We start from the raw sequence: 12,371 nt of genomic DNA, 5'->3' as shown, positions 1-12,371 counted from the left end.
CAGATTCTATTTATTTTGACAACTGGGCACCATCAGCTTTCTTCACCGCACTTGCCCATGCACCCGCTTTGTCTTCAGTGTTTACGTCGGGGTAGCCTGGTGTGCTTCTTCCTTGTGGGCTTTGTTGTTTCTTAGCTTGATGGCTGCCTGCTTGTCTTCAAGCCTTTAAGATCCCTGATGCTATATCATTTGATAGCCGGGCACCATCAGCTTTCTTCGCAACTTTTGCTTATGCACCCACTTTGTCCTCAGCAATCTAGTCTGGACAAGCCTGTGTGCTTCTTACACATGGGTTTTGTTGTCTCTCAGCTAGATGGCTGCTTGTTTATCATCAGGTCTTTAAGATTTCAGGTGCTATATCTTTTGGTAGCGGGCACCATCAACTTTCTTCACCACATTTGCCTGTGCACCCATTGTCATCAGCAATTGTGCCAGGCAGGTGAGCATTCAGACTGCCGAATTGTTAGAGCAAGTGTTCTTGTGTTGAGGGAGTACTTGAGCAGGGGTCCACTGTCCATCTGTTTCCTTAATACTAAACCTATAAATATATATAAATAGATATGTTTCCCCTCATCATATATAAATATATTTACGTCTTTATATGTCTGTATTTAAATCTCTATGACTGCCCTTTGCCTCCTAGTTCTTTCCTCTGTTTCTTTGTACTTTTCCTCTTGTCCCACTATCGTGTTCTGCCTTCATTTGGGTTTTAGGAATTCCTCTCAGTTAAATTGCCCTTGATCCAGCCCTGCCAAACCTCCCACATCCTCCTTGAGACTGATTTTTGGATCACTTGTTATTCCCCTGTCCCTGGGCTTATTAACACCCTCTTCCTTTCCCCCGCCACTCCTACCCCATGTCCCCCCGGAACTGTCATCATGTTCTCTCTTCTGGCTTGTTTATTCCGCCTATCCCTTCCAGGAAGACATGCTATGTACTCTCACAAGATTGAGTACCACGAAGCAACAACAGAAAGTGAAACAATAGCTACAACAACACACACACACACACATAAACGTATGAATAGTTCAGGGTTTGTTTGTTTTCCTTCACAGGTGCTTTCCAGTCAAGTCTGATGAGGTGCCATGCCCTGACACCGCCTCTATCCCTGGGGACTTCATTGCTCTGCTTCCCCTGCTGCTCTGCTGCATGGCCCCAGAGGCTGGCTTCAGCGTGGTGAGCTCATGGTGGGCACAGTTCCCACTGTGTGACTTGTCCCACAATGTTGTCCCCAGTGGTCAATGAGGAATGCTGTGTCCCATGGTGGGGCCGGCCCTGTGGTCATCTCTGTGCCTTGCTTTTCTGAGCAGGAACATTGTCCTCAGGGCTTGGTGAGCTAGAATGTATGTTACTTTTTTCTTTTTTTTCCCCTATGCCCCCTCGTTGGCTCCTGTGTCTCTGACCAGACCAGCCTCTCTTCCCATCTTCTTGAGCTGTACCGTCAATGCTGTCCTCTGAAGTAGATTATTCTTTGGGGGAGGGTGGTGCTATCCCCTTAGTTGGTAATGTGGCCAGCCCCTCAGGCCTCTCTATCGGTTCCTTGCTTCATGTCAGTGTGTTGTGTTCTTGTCTTGGAGTTCTGGGTTGAAGTCTTGTCTCTCTTTCCCTGTGGAGACACAATCAACATCCTCCCCCTATGTGGGTTAGTGCCCTGTTCACCCAGTACCCATACCTTTTCCCATCCTCCCTTTTAATGGGCAACCATATGTATCCCATATGTATCCCTGAGTTTAGTCTGGGCCCTGCCATATTACCTGGGCTTCACCCCAGGGGCATATGTATATAGCATCTTCTTCCCTATGCCCCTTTTGAATTTTTATTTTTGAGCTTACCTCAGCAGACCTTGTCCTTTTATGCTTGACTTACTTCACTTAGCATAATTTCCTCCAGTTTTTTCCATGCTGCGATGTGCTTCATGCGTTCATTATTGCTTTTTAGGGATGCGTAATACTCCATTATATGTATGTACCAGAGTTTTTTAATCCATTGTCTGTTGATGGGAATTTGGGCTGTTTCCAACTCCTTGCAATTGTGAACTGTGCTGCGATGAACATTAGGGCACAGATGTCTGGCTGTGGTTTGTTTTTTTGTCTCTTCTGAGTATATGCCCAGTAGCGGGATTGCTGGATCATAAGGTAGTTCAATGTCCAAGTGTTTTAGATATTGCCAAATCGATTTCCATAATGGTTGTACATAACTACAGGTCCACCAGCAGTGGACAACAGTTCCTGCCTCTCCACATCCCCTCCAACATTTGTTGCTTTCTGTTTTCTTGAATTGGGCTATCTTTGACGGTGTTAAGTGGTATCTCATAGTTGTTTTAATTTGCATTTATCTTATGGCTAGCGATCTGGAGCATTTTCTCATATATGTATTGGCCATTTGGATTTCTGCCCTTGAGAAACTCCTGCTCAGGTCCTTTGCCCACCTCCTGAGTGGACAATTGGTTTTTGTCTTGTAGTTTAGCAGTGTATTGTAGATTTTAGTAATAAGGCCTTTGTCTGATGTGTCATTGCTAAAGATGTTTTCCCATTCTGTAGTCTCTCATTACTCTCTTGGTGAATTCTTTCAATGTACATAAGTGTTTTATTTTTAGTATGTCCCATTTGGTCAATTTGTTCCTCCTCCGTGTTGGTGTCCTTCCGATTTCTGATAGCCTATGTAATCCCTGTGCCAAGGTTCTCAGGTTTGTCCCAATTCCCTCATTGATGGTCCTAATAGTTTATGATTTTACCTCAAGGTCTGTGATCCACCTTGAGTTTATTCTTGTGCATGGAGAGAGGTAGAGGTCTTGCTTCATTCTTCTGCAGCTACGTATCCATTTTTTCCAGCACCATGAATTGAAGAGGCCATCTGCTTCCCATTTGATATTTTTGGGTCCCTTATCAAAGATCAGTTGTCTGTATGCTGATGATTTTATTTCTGAGTTTTCAATCCTTTCCCATTGATCTGAATATCGATCATTATACCAGTACCACACTGTTTTGACCACTGTGGCTGTGTAGTAGGTGCTAAAGTCGGGTAAAGCAAGCCCTCTGACTTGGTCCTTCTTCTTGAGGAGTATTCAGCTAATTCTTCGTTTCTTCCCTCTCCATATGAAGTTGGTAATTGGTTTTTCCAACTCTTTGGAAAAAAGTTGCTGGAATTTGGATTGGAATAACATTGAACTTATATAGTTCCTTGAGTAGAATTGGCAACTTTACAATATTGAGTCTGCCGTTCCACGAGTATGGGATCTCCTTCCATTTGTTGAGGTTATCCTTGGTTTCTTTTAATAGTGTTTTGTAGTTTTCCTCATACAGATCTTTTGTTTTTTGAGTCAGGTGTATCCCTAGATATTTCAATTTGTGTTTGGCTATTGTGAAGGGTACCCCCTTTTTGATCTCCTCTTCTGTGTCCTTCTCCGATGTGTATAGTAGTGCAATAGACTTCTGTTTGCTGATCTTGTAACCTGCTACTCTGCCATATTCCTCTATTGCTTCCAGTACTCCTCTCATGGAACTTTTAGGATTTTCCATATATAAAATCATATCATCTGCAAATAATGATTGTTTCACTTATTCCTTCCCCAGACGAATACCTTTGATGTCCTTTCTTTGCCTTATATTGTTAACTAGGACCTCCAGTATGATGTTAAATAGGAATGGGGACAGGGGTCATCCTTGTCTAGTCCCCTAATTCAAAAGAATTGATCTTTGATCTTATCTTTTCTCCATTTACTATCACATTGGCTGTTGATTTTTCATATATAGCTTGTATTATATTGAGTAATTTTCCTTCCATTTGTATCTTGTTGAATGCCATAAACATGAATTGGTGTTGGATATTGTTGAATGCTTTTTCTGCATCTATTGATATCATCATGTGGTTCTTATATCTATTCGTTTCAATGTGACAAATAATACTAATGGTCTTTCATATGTTGAACCATTCCTGCATCCCTGGTATGAATCCCAATTGGTCATAGTGAATTATTTGTTTTATATATTTTTGTATTCTCTTGGCTAGTATTTTGTTAAGGATTTTTGCCTTGATACTCATTAGGGAAATTAGTCTCTAGTACTCAATTCTTGTGGGATCCTTGCCTGGTTTGGGTATCAGAGTTATACTAGCTTCATAGAAGGAATTTGGGAGTTTGCCATCTTTTTCTATGGTCTGGAAGAGTTTGTGAAGGATTGATGTCAGTTCTTCCTGAATGCTTGACAGAATTTACCAGTGAATCTGTCTGGTCCCGATGCCTTCTTAGTTCCTAATTCTTTGATAGCCTTGTCTATTTCTTTTATTTATATGGGTCTGTTGAGGTTCTTGTTGGCCATAGGGGATAATCTAGAGAGGGATTGTTTTTCCAATAATTCATCCATGTCTTCCAAGTTTTTGAATTCATTGGAATACAGTCCTTCATAGTACTGTGTAATTATTCGTTTGATTTCACTATGGCCCGTTGTAATATTCCCTCTTTCATCCCTCATCCTTGTTATTGAGATGTGTTCCTTCCTTCATTTGATCAAATACACAAGAGGTTTGTCGATTCAGTTTATCCATTCAAAATACCAACTTTTAGCAGCATTGATTTTTCCCCATAGTTTTCTTATTTTCTCTCTCCTGATTCTCAGATCTAATTCTTATTATTTGTTTTCTTTTTCTGTTAGTTGGATTGTCTTGCTGACTCCGCTCTAGTTGCTGTAAATTTTGTGCCAGTGTATCAATCATAAGCCTCTCCTCCTTCTTCATGCGTGCATGTAATGCTAGGAGACTTCCTCTGATGACTTCCTTTGCTGTGGCCCATAAGTTTTGGTCTGTAGTGTTTTCATTCTCATTGGTTTCTAGAAATTTCCTAATTTCATCTCTGATCTGAGCCAGTACGCTCTCCATTGCAATAAAGAATTATTCATTCTCCAGTGGTTTGTCCTTGATTCCTTTATCTTCCTTTTGTTTATTTCCAATCTTAAGGCACAGTGGTCAGAGAGAGAAGTTTGTATGATACCAATGTGCTTGAATTTATGTAGATTTGACTTATGCCCTAACATATGGTCTATTTGCATAAATGTATCATATGGACTTGAATAGGATGAGAATTCTTATTTTGTTTGGGTGGAGAGCTCTGTCGATATCTATCAGGTCAAGTTGTCTGATTGTAGTGTTTAGATCTTTAGTCTCCTTGTTGAGTTTCTTTCTGAGTGATCTATCTTTCTCAGAGAGTGGTGTATTGAAGTCATCTACTGTAATTGTTGAGGCTGTGATTTCTGCTTTCATCCTCTGCAGTGTTTGCTTTACATATTCTGCTAGGTGCTCATTTGGCGAGTAAATGTTTAGAATGCTTATTGGTTCTTTATATAATGCTCCCTTGAGCATTAAATAGTGTCCATCCTTATCTCTTTTTATGGTTTGCACTTTGAAGTCAATTTTATCTGAGATTAGGATTGCAACCCTGCTTTTTTGGAATTAGAGTTTGCCTGATATTGTCTCCATCCTTTGATTCTCAGCCTGTTTTTATCTGTAATGTTGAAATGTGTCTCCTGTAGGCAGCAGATCGAGGGTTTGCATTTTACAAGCCAGTCTATTAGCCTCTGTCTCTTAAGGCCAGAGTTCAAACCATTAATATTCGGGGTTATTACATCTATCTGTGGAGCCTGTAATGTCATTTTATCCTTCTTGTGTTGGGTGTTTTCCTACCTCCCTTTCTTTTCTGTGGGTTGTGCATATGTGTGTTTGTGGTTCATTCTTGCCTTCTTTCCATTGTTGAGCCATTTATATCTTGGGGGCTCTTTTCCCTTTGAAGGTCTCTGGGTGGAGTTGTTCTGCATGGCAGTCTCTTATATGTGCTTGATGGGTGTTGTTCTTCTGCCCGTACTGGGTCAGTGAGGATCTTTTGTAGTGCTAGGTTCCTTTTAGCATATTCTTTGAGGCTTTCCTTGTCTGGGAAGACTCTCACTTCTCCCTCAATTTTGAAAGATAATTTGGCCAGATAGAGTATTCTTGGGTTTGCATTATTTTCCTGCAACTTTTGGAATATGCTGCTCCACTGTCTCCTCTTCTTCATAGTGTCTGCTGACAGGTCTGAGCATATTCTTATCTGCTTGCCTTTATATGTGGTTGCCTGTTTTTCCCTAACTGCTCTCATAATTTTCTCCTTTTCCTCAAACTTAGATAGTTTAACTATTTGTCTTGGTGACCTCCTCTGGGGCTTTAGTCTAGCTGGCATTCTTTTGGCCTCCTGGATAGTTGCCTGCTTTTCATTCATTAAGTTAGGGAAGTTTTCCTCCAAGCATTCCATCACTATTTTGGATGCTGGTTTCCTTGATGTGCATTCCTCAGGCAGACGAATAATTCTGATGTTGTTCCTTCCCATAGCATCAGAAATAGCTCTGAGGTTTTAATCAGTTTCTCTGATGGACTTGTTAGACTTTTTTTCATGTTTATTAATTTCTGCTTGTGAATCCTCTAGGTCACTGGTGAGGTTCTCTGCCTCCTCCATTCTCCGGGCGATGTCCGTGAGTTTGCTATTAGTTTTTGTTATCTCACCCTTTAGCTCCTATATTTCCCTTTGGTGCATGCCCTTTATTTCCTCTATTATTTCATCCTTTTTCTGTAATGCTTCCCTCATGTCCTGTATGGCTCCAAGCAGCATTCTGAAGATTTCTTTCTGTGGGAGGTCAATCTCTTCCTTTTCTATGACTGCTGTTAGGTCTAGTTGTTCCTCTGGCATTGGATTTTATTTCTCTTTTCTTGTTGAAACTGTGAAAGCTACTTGCTGGTTTTTGTTTGATTTGTTGGAAATTGGTACCATTTTCCCTGGTGTCTCAGAGCCCTGGGCTCTTTCTTTGGGAAGTTGGTGTTGGTGTTTCAGCTGGTTGACTTTAGCCAACTGTCTCTTGGAGTTGTGTTTCACCTTTGTCCTGCTGGAGATTCCCTCTCACCTTTGCCTATGGTTTGTGATGCAGTCACCTTTAGCTCTCCTTAGGGGCTGTTTGCAGCTGTGCACGCTGTGGTCTGATAGAAAGTATTGGCCCAGTGCAGGGGAGCGTATTTAGGGGATGGTTTGGGGGTTGGGTGCTCTATTTCTGGCTAGGGACACTCCCTCAGTAGGCAGGTGGGAGGGGGACTTTGGCTGGTATGCAGATGCGCTGCTAAGAGCCCAACGGGTGGGACAGAGTGAGCAGGGAGAAGGGAGAACGCAGTGAGCAAGCCGAAAAGGCATGGGTTCCTATGCCGCAGCTGCAAAAACTTCTGCCAGACTTAGCTCCTCTGCCTGGCAGGCCTGAAGCGGCATGCCAGGCTGGGGATCTCTGCATGCGTGTGTGTGTCCCAGCGCACAGGTGTGAGTGTGTATGGGGCAAGGGTTGGGGGAGGGGGAGACCCAGGGAGGGGGCTGGCTGGCGGATCTGCAAGGAGCGCAGTGAAGAGCAGGCACCTCTGGGATGAGACCTATGAGCTTGCAGCAAGTCTGATTGGTGGTTGGCGTGGAACACTAAGGCTGGCCAGCAGCCTCTCCTTCTGCCTGGCTGTGGTGCTGGGCAGCGCCTCCCAGGAGAAGGGGAGAGGATTGGGCCCTCTGGACCACGAGGGGTGCCCGGGTGGGTCCTGGATCTTCAGGGGGTGGGGGTTATGCCGGCTGGATCACACATGACCCTAGACACCCTGAGGCGGGATGTGGTTACTCACTGGTGGTTTTGCTCAGAGTGCCAAGGTGGGCACAGCCTCCGCTGTGCACCTGACTGCCCTGTGGCGCCGGTCTGAGCAGAGAAGACACCCAAGCACCGCACCAGAGGCCACAGGTGTCTGTATGGAGCCCTGGCAATCAGGTGGGGATCCACCTCTGGGTCTGAGAGATGCTCTGAGTGGTCCTGGGACTCAAACAGGCAGATTTGATACCCTTACTCCGCTAACTCTCCCCACTCTCCCATCTCCTCGGAGCTCCGGGCGTGAGCTACCTATCTGGCAGCCATCTTCCTGGAGTCTCAATAAATGCCATTTTTATTGGACAAATGCTTGATAAATAGAGAAAAAATTTCAGAAGACAAAAGGAATCATTGCCAACAATCTAGAATGACTTGTATTGACCTACCACACATACAGTGGGAGAAACTAAATAATAATGACAAAACGAAAAGGCCAAGGAAGATACTAAGGAAGATGGTAAGGTCAAACACCAAGCAACTTTGCTTCCAGCCATCTTCCTGAGCAGCCACTTCCCTCCAGACATGCCTCAGTTCTCACTTTCTCTGTGGGGCAAAGACTGATTAAAGAAGCTACAAGCAGAGATTTCTGCAGGCAAAGATGCAAGACCTGAATGTAACCTAGTTTTCAGTACACACGGAAAGCCTTCCTCTTGCTCTGCTAGAACACCCAACCTTATCACCAGAGCTCTTCCCGCCCCCCTAGCAGCTCATAGAAAAGGAAGTTGAATATGGTGATTTGGACCTCCCGATGACCAGCAAGTTGGATGGCATCTTTTAGAGATCTAACTGATTATTGCCTGATATGGTTTCCCCTTGAATCAAACAATATCATTCAAAATAAGAGGCCTCCAAATTAACCCACAAATTGGTAAGCAAGCATTGAAATTTTGGACTTTTAAGACCCTAACATTTCATGTTCAATGCTCCAGTGCTGCTAGTAAAGGAAAACGATGGAACATAATAGTTTGTCCAAGCTCTGCAAGCCATCCACTAGGAAACAACCATAATTTATCTTGTTGGAGCCAGCCCCCTATATCTTGATTCCCAACTTATCACTTACTTGGTCCTTAAGGCTATCAAAATCTTTCCAACGTAATAATGGAACACATTTTCTTGGACACGTGGGTGACAGTCACCCACGTCTCACTGCCAATGAGTCGATGCTGACTCACGGTGACCCAATAGGACAGGTTAGAACTTCCCCTTTGTGTCTTTCTTTTGAGGAGCATCTGGTGATTTTGAACTGCCAACTTTACAGATCGCAGCCTAACACATAACCACTATGCCACCAGGGCTCCCAAGTCACCCAAGTAGTGATCATTTAATAAAACTAAACTGAAGATTCCATAATGCCTGGAGACTCCAATCTAATGAAAAGTTGAATGGATAAGTAAGACTATAGAAACACCTTGTTATATCAAGAGATTCAATTAGGGCGGACACATGTCCTTCCCATAAGAAAGTTGAAAATTAGCCATTTTGAACTTGGATTCAAGAGACCTTTTCTCTGAAGTTATTGTGCCTGTGATGATAAAGGCAGTGTGTTAGTCTGGGTACTTTAGAGAAGCAAATCCACAGAAATTCATGTATAAGAGAGAGTTTTATATAAAGGTTAAGTGCACATCAAGAAAACATCCCAACTCAGTGCTGCCCAAGCCCACAAGTCCAATATTAACCCATTAACCCATATGTCCAACACCAGTCCGCAAGGGTTCCTCCATCTCACAAAACACACACTATGATGCCGAGTCAGTGAATGTGTAAACATCTCAGCACTGACTGGGGTCTCCACATGGCTGCTCCAGCACCCAGGGCTGCATCGGGATAGACCCATGTGGCTTCTCCTCAGGGATGTTTGCAGGAAGTGAGCCTTGCAAGCTGAAGCAGGGAACTGGCTAAGGCAGCTACACCCTGGTCCAACTATCACAAAGCAAGAGACCTGAGAACTGGAAAGGTGAAGCTCACTGAGCCATTTATCCCTACACCCTGCAATTAACCCCATATGTGTTTATCAGCCAGGTTAGCACAATAAACTACCTACCTCAGGTGGCAATGCAACTACAGATGTGTGTGCATGTGTGTGTGTGGGGGGGGGTGTAGCTATTTGCATAAATATAGAGAAATGTCAGCCAATCACTATTAACAATTGGCAAGCAACACTCTATCTTAATGGGTAGGCTCACACCATCCTAATACCTTTAAAGGTTTTCCTGTCTACAACTAAACTGGGAAGTTGGGTTTTTGCTCACATTTGAGATGCAAAAGTCCTTGAAGAAAAACAGACACCACCATAGAACCACTTGATGCCTTGATGTGAGTGTGCACTACAGCCAAGATTATGCATCCACCACACCCAGAAGAAACCAGTATCCACTCCTGCTTTAGATCAACCAACACCCAAAGAAACATACGAACTGGGAGGTAACCCTTTTAGATGAACTAAAATCTATGTTTAAAAAGACTCCTGCATATTAGCAAGTATGAATGATGAAAAATTTGGGGTTGATATCATAACTCTTGGTGCTTTCTGTTCCTTATTTATTGAATATGCATTCAATTTTTAAATTCATCCTAAGGGAGTTAATTATGGAGCCCTGGTCATGTAGTGGTTAAGCCTTGACCTGTCATCAGAAGTTCAAAATCAGCAGCAGCTCCAAGGGAGAAAGAGTGGGCTTTTTTTCTGCTGTAAGCAGTTACAGTCTCAGAAATCCAGAGGGAGTCTCTATGAGTCAGCCTTGGCTCATTAGCAGTGAGAGAGATGGGTTTTTGATTAAATATCTTGTGGAATTCTGAATGATAATTTATAATAAAAGACATAATCCTTTTCTTATATTCTACTGTGCCTCTTGGAAGTGTCCTCTTGAAATAATGTTATCTTTATGTTCCCCAAAAGGATTCCTGATGGCGTCATGCATTGTGTGCTGGGCCGCTAACCACAAGGACAGCAGATGGAAGCCACCCGTCAACTTTCTATCCTTGTGAACTTATAATCTTGGAAATTCACAGGGACAGTCTTGCTCTATCTTCTAACGTCAACATGTGTGGAAATCAACTCAAGAACCGTTGAGCTTGCTTTGGTAAGTTCCCGAAATAATGGCACAAAAGGAAAGCTCAAATATTGTTGAATTATTCATGTACCTCCAGGTTCAGTACCATTTGGGATGAGCAACTAAGCTTAGTGTCCAGTATTCCCAAATAGCTGATACTCCCCAAAACAATACCCATCTGTTATTAGTTGGTCAGTCTGACTTCGGCCCTACACACACTTGTACTTGTGCGTTTAAGGCATGAAGAACGGCCATCTTTCCAGCTCGCCCTGCGCCTATTTAGTCTGTTGCACCATGAAACCATCCTGAATTTTGCTCAGTGCTCCTATTGAAAAGTGACCTCGACCCCACTGAAAGTAAGAGGAAGGGAGACAAATTTCAAAAACCACAATACTGGCACTTTTGAGGAATAATTTTCCACATCAGAATTGGAGCAAGGATTATTTCGAATCTGTGATATGAAGATGACACAATCTTGTTTGCTGAAAGTAACATGACTTGAAGCACTTGCTGATGAAAATCAAGGACTGCAGCCTTATGGACTGCTACTCAATGTAAAGAAAACCAAACTGCTCACAGCTGGACTGATTGACAACATCATAAGGTTGAAGTGAAAGATTTTATTTCACTAGGATTCACAATCAAGGTATGGAAGCAGCAGTGAAGACATCAAACACGTGACATTGGGAAAACCTGCTGCCCAAGACGTCTTTAAAGTGTTGAAGAGCAAGGATGTCACTTTGCGATGTAGGTGCGCCTGACCCAAGCGGTGGGAGTTTCATTTGCCATTTTTGCATGTTGTTATATTCGGTGTTGGACATTGAATGAGGAAGATCAAAAGAGAATCGATGCATGTGAATCATGGATTTGGGGAAGAAGGTTGAAAGTACCATGCATTGGTAAAAGGGCAAACAAATCTGGCTTGGAGTAAGGAACGGCCAGAAGCCTCCTTAGAGACTGCATCTTACAAACTATCAGACATGTTGTCAGCTGAGACAAGTCCCGTAAAGTTCATGTCCAATCAAAATTCTTAAGTTTATCAAGTAGAAGGGAGCAAAAAAAGGAAGAGCCATGATGACGTGGATTGATATGGCAGCTGCAACAATGAACTCAAACATCAAAACAATTTTAAGGTTGGCATTGGACCAGGCAATATTTCCTTCTGTATACATGGGGTCACAGTGGGTCTCAGACCACTAACAACAGTCACATTTAACATATAGATGTAAAGAAATAAATCAAATATATGATAGCATGAGGAAGATGCTTTTCTTCTAGAATTGCAAAACACTATCCATATATGTTCAATATAAGAAATCTAATCTGTTCTGCATTATGTTACATGAAATATCAAAAGCTTCTAAGTCTGGGATAAATATAGAGAATTGCTGCCTTCCAGTTGATTGTGACTCAGTGTGACCCTATAAGAAGCTGGGGCTCTGAGGTAATTAGTTTGTTGTGCCAACCTGGCCGATAAACCCATGTGGGGTTAATTGAAGAACAGAGGGATAAACGACTCCATGAGCCTCACCTTTCTAATTCTCAGGTCTCTTGCTTTTTGGTGGTCAGACCAGGGTGTAGCTGCCTTAGCCAGTTCACTGCTTTGAGCTGACAAGGCTGACTTCCTGAAAGACATCCCTGAGGA

Source organism: Tenrec ecaudatus, chromosome 3, assembly GCF_050624435.1.
Source record: "Tenrec ecaudatus isolate mTenEca1 chromosome 3, mTenEca1.hap1, whole genome shotgun sequence".
Taxonomy (NCBI): Eukaryota; Metazoa; Chordata; class Mammalia; order Afrosoricida; family Tenrecidae; genus Tenrec; species Tenrec ecaudatus.
Note: the sequence above shows the minus strand (reverse complement) of the source record.